Below are 5,841 nucleotides of genomic sequence, written 5' to 3' on the forward strand. Positions count from 1 at the left end.
TCGACTTCGGGAGAGAGAGCGAAAGAGGTGAGGCAGGGAGAGTGGGGAGCGGTCGAGGGGGTCCAGGGTGCTGCGTGGTGGCCTTAGCGGCCTCCAGAAGCGGCGGGAAGCAGGAGGTGGCCGGGGCCGCGTGCGCGCGTGTGGGACACACGCCCTTCATCCTCCTGGCAAAAGGAGGAAGACGACAGGGGAGGTGGAGATGGGCTGGGCCAGCTTCAGTAGCAGGCCACACAGGTAGGCGCCAGGTAGGTTTTCTTTCTCTCTCTCTGGTAATTTGTTTTTGTTTTCTATTTATTTTGATCTATTTTGAATTAGTAAAAATACTAACTCATTTTGTAAAATCCTGAAAATAATTTTGGGCACTATTTGAAATATATGCAATAGCCCTCATTTAGTTTCAGAATTATTTGAGCATTTAAATGATTTATAGCATTTAAATGCCCAAATTCAAATACTTTATGAATTAATTAGAAAATCCAAAATGGACCTAGAAATATGTGCACCATTTTTGGCAGGGGTTCTAAACCAATCCAAAAATGATGAACTTTTCTGAAGGGCATTTTGGGTTCATTGAGAGTATTTTTATTTGAACCTAGTTGATTTGATCTGGTGCTAGGGTTTGAGCAATCCCCATTTCAACTTTCAAATAAATTTAGACAGGATGCAACAACCAAGCTAGTCCAAGTGCATAGCAAGGCTAGGGATGTGACAACTCACCCCCACTAAACAAGGATCTCGCCCGAGATTCAAGACGTGAGGTAAGAGGACAAAGGGGACACAAACTAACACAATCTTCATGATCCAATTGCTCTTCTAGAAAACGTTGATTCATTGCATCATCTTGATCATGACATCTTGCCTTGAGAACTCCATTCAACATGACCACGAGAAGAAATGAAAACACTAGAAGAATCGATCTTCTCGAGGATCGAGCAACTCAGGATCAACTCATGGAATGAGGCATTGACACATCTCTCAAGCTGAGACACAAAGCATACATCTGAAGGAATGGAGTGAGACAGATGACGAGGGTTCACTAGGTAAACAACAATTTCAAGCTTAAGAAGGTGGTGAACGGTTGTCAATGTAGCGAGGAGTTGAATTGCCATGATACCATAACGAGACATCTTAGAGAAGGTGACTCGTGGAATTATTACCTTAAGTGGCAAAAAGAATTACTTTTGGTACAGAGATCATTGAAATTCTCTATACCAGCCTGGGGAAAATCACAGTTGATCTTTGGAAGGAATTCTAAGGAATGGCATACTCAGTTTGGAAAGGAAACTAGAGTCATAAGACAACTCGACAAATGGAAGGCACATTCCAATTGATACCGAGGATATATCCTAGTGTGTGAGCATGCTCTCAAGAACTTGAGCATTTCCATATTCATCAGGGTCTTACCAACATCCGTGCCGAGGATCCTGGCAACACATCATACTACCATGATGAATAGTGATGGACGATGGAGATGCAAAGGAGGACATCACTTTCTCAGATTTTTCCTTGGCAATGCCGAAGAAGCAAATCTGGATGATCGACCAAGAGACATTTAGCACTCTGCTTTTAATGTTCTCCTTGATGTGCTAGCGTAACTCATTCATAGATATGGTTTGGTATCTGGAACATCAAGTAACAAGTCGGAGTTCGGGAGCTCAAGAATCCATAAGGAATAACTACGGAGGTAAATCCTGCGAAATCCTTATGGGGAGGTGGCTAACTTCTTCAATCAAGATACTACAACAAGAAAAAATGCCACACTTACGGCAATCTAGTACGGATTGGCTTCACGGACTGCTCTCCCGCCAATCAACCCCCTTGATTTTCGCTGGTGGGACCTCTCCTCCTTAATATTCTCCGACCACAACTCTTTCGTGCGTCCGTAACCGAAATCCTGCGGGAATACGTCCGTAAGTGTAGCATCTCTGCTACAACAATAGGTCTTCCAGCTGGGTGTATTGGCCACGACATCCACTTTACCGGTTATCGAGAGACCAATATTATAGTTCTTGGGAAATGTTCCAACCATCATATCCGCCTGAGATTCAGATCTGGTTGGTGTCAGAATATTCCAGACTCATCAAGTCTAGAAAGAAAAATTAAAGTTTGCAACACAAATCGACAAGATGACGTTGCAAGATTCTCGGGAAATGGACTATGATAGTAGGCTCCAAAACATGAGCTGGTTTCTGCTACAAACATGTGAAAACGTTGTCCCAGACAAGCATGACCACATAGTAGTCTTACAACAAAACACTACGGAGTGCTGGTTGGGAACCATCATCGGGGATATCGAAGTCTTGTGCATTACCATGGATTAACACTTAACTCCTTTTCCTGGAACAAATCAGCCAGTAGCTTGGTGTGCTAGGGAATCCATATCGAGTGGAGGTAATTAATCTACCAAACCATAGAATACATTCGCACATACATAACTGACTTGGTATGGTACCAGAGGAAACAAAACCAATCTTTCTCGAACTCACGGCTGCAACTTGCACCAAATGCACACGAATTCGAGGAAGTCACTTCTTCCATCGAAGCATAAGCTTCATGAAGAAAACACGAAGGTGTTTCTTACAAAAAGTTTCCAACACTAGGTTGATGCTCAACATGAATCATGAAGGAGACAAAATGCTGCTGATGGGCTCAACAACAACTCATCGGAATTTCCATATCACTTGACTTCCATCATTATGTGAACAATGTGATAGTATTGGTCAGACCAAAAAATGTAATGGTGTATGCTCGAGGAATCAACCACGAGTAAGACAACATTACAAATATCGTTGGTTATCACTTGATTTGATGATGGCCCACACTCAAATCAAGGTTTGGGCAAGACGATAGGTTCAACAACTGATCACGAGGACAAATCGATGAAGAAATCATCATTCTACAACAAACACACAAACACAAGATATCCCTTTGGAAATGAACAAAGTTAGGCAACCTTTTATCTTCAAACTCTCTAAGTTGCTGTTCAACTTAACCAACTAGCTAAGGGGTATCCAACACAGATTCTTGGAGAAGGGGTGGTTTATAAGAAAACCAACTTGATCACGAGCTCAACATAATTGTCAGGGGATAACATGGTAACACTTCCGAGAAGATATTCGGAAAATCACGAACCATTGGTATGTTACTAAGCTCGAGATCAATCTTGCTTTTCAGGGCAAGACAATGTGATCAAGAGAGTGATGGATTGACTCAATCCTATCTCATTGATCGAGGAGTGCACCAGGGAAAATGGACTAGGTAGCACGATCAACCTTAGGGTGATGATTCAATAATCAACACCCTAAGGATGAAATTATTGTCCATTAACTACCAAGCAAAAAGGTTGCTAGGAGTATTGATTTCACACATCATGATGCACTTGTTGGCATTCCAGTTACAATAACACGGAAACCGAGGAATGAACAATGATGGCAAGAAGTATCTCTGCGTCAAGAATTCATAAGAGATAGTGCAATTCTCATGACGATCCTGACGTAAAGAGGGTAACACTTCAGAGTAGAAGGAGTCAAAAGCTTGATTGCATTTTGATCTACGGAATACAACCGCTTTGACCCAATCCTGGATGTGGATGAGGTACTGGAGTTTGTTTCTCCTAGTCATTCTAGAATAGAATGGCTTGACAGACCACAAGAGTAATAGGCATCGATAAACGAATGCATGCATACTCTTGACTATCAATATATAGACAGGGGGCAGAATACAACTAAGGAGGGACAACTCAAGGACATATAACTTTCTGAGTTGTGGATGCATGGACTAGCATGTCGAACGAGTTCAACATATTTCTTCCGGATAACCCATGCAGAAAGGTAGAACTGGCAGAGTATCAACATAGAATCGAGAACTCATCAAGAACACTCCGGTTATGATCTTTCGGTTTAGCGAGGAACTTCTACCATAAACAATTCATGGTATTTGGAAGATGGATATACCACGAACCTTGAGGACTAATACAAAGGTTACTAATATCCTAAAGGAACTAGCAAACACTATCAACATGAGGTAGGGTGAATCTTGGGCTTAGAAACCCAGGAGTAGAATACCTACTACTAAATTGCATCACAGAATGCTTTCGAGAATGACAGCCAGAATCATCACACTGGGAACACAAACATGGCCAGATTACTAGGTGATCCTCTAAAACACCTAGGGTCATAATAATAACTCCAACATATATGTCAAGGCAACAGAGTACCTCAACTCACCGATTAGTGTGCTCAAACTGGCCCAAAGAGACATCGGAAACAGGAAGAAGGGGTTTGCAAATGCATCAGACTATTGTAGAAACCTGGGATGACTCGGACAGCATAACGGCTGTATATCCTCAAAATGATTTGAGACATCCTACAAAATGGCGGCATAACCACTTGATTATAAAAATAACAAGGTCCTGAGATCAACTATGAATACACGGAGATAGAAGAAACTGAACTGAGGCTTAAATCCATCAATCCTATAAGTCTACAGATTAGTAACATGTGATCCTGATAGAAAGAAGAGAAAGCCTGGTTTATTAACCCCGTAGGAAAGATAGGATGACTCATATCAGAAGGGCATAAGGTATAAGGAGTAAAAAGAGCCTTACATTCCATCCCACAATCAATTCCCTTAAATAACTAAAGAATTTCTGGACTCAACTTCGATCGGTTTGGCTTGGTAATCCTACAGGTAGTCAGGCTCTGATACCAAAGCTGTCAGGACCCCGACTCAATGCCACACCAATCTAGCATGTAACACCTCCTATCACTTTGCGGCCTCACGCACGGTATTCCCACGGGTGTCGCCTTACCAGGACCGGGACCGTTTGCGCCTTACGGCACACTTATATGATAGTATCGCTAGCATCCATATGACAAGGAGCCCGGGCTGACATGGCTAGTCGTGAACCCAAAGTGGCACTAACTTACAGGGACATGCATACATGACCTAGCAACGAATGTGTCGGTCATCAGCGAGTGAATCCGGGATGTAGCAACTAGGCTAGAAGGACTCCGGTAAACCGGGCTGTAGCAGGCTAACAGGACTCCGTATACACCGCGTGACGTTTCCTCCAGGGGACAGACACATGAATGAAGAAGGTCACATGCCATCCAGCCTAAGTGTTCTGGAGCAGTAGCAAGCTACTAAGGCTCAGTGGAAGCACTAGGAGACATTTCTCGGTAAGAGAGGCTACCAAGGATAAAGAACTAGATAGTCAGATCCCACACATACCAAGCATTTCAATAACATACACAAAATATGCTCGATATGTGAAAATACAACATGGCATCACAACATGACTCTACAACTCAAGTATTTCATCCAACACTACAAAAAAAGACACATCCATGACATTTTGGGTCGAACGAATTTTTTTCTGTCATACATATGACACTTCTATGATGATAATTGTGACAAAACCCGGTACCATCATAGATGTGGTGGGCTCCTACTTCTATGACAAAAAATCATGATAGAAAATGGGCTTTTCGTCCTGCGCGGGCCGGAGACGCAGCTGCATGACATTCTTTGGGCCGTCCATGACAGGAAAAACCGTGGTAGAAGCGAGGGGGAGGAAAATTTTGGGGAGTTGCCGGTTACGGTGGGAGAGCGATGCGCATTTCTCTCGTACAGGTACGCGCGTGTGTGCGAGGCGTTGGCTCTAACTGAACCCGAGCGAGGCATTGGGCTCTAACTGAACCCGAGCGATTGCACTGCAGGCTACACGTTACTGAACCCAAGCGATCGATCGATGGCTGTTAACTGAACCCGATGGAGCGATTCCTTCGCTACTGCTGCTAACTGAAGCCGATCGATGCTGCCTTTGGGATGAATAGTGAG

The sequence above is a fragment of the Triticum dicoccoides genome, chromosome 6B (genome assembly GCF_002162155.2).
Source record: "Triticum dicoccoides isolate Atlit2015 ecotype Zavitan chromosome 6B, WEW_v2.0, whole genome shotgun sequence".
NCBI lineage: Eukaryota > Viridiplantae > Streptophyta > Magnoliopsida > Poales > Poaceae > Triticum > Triticum dicoccoides.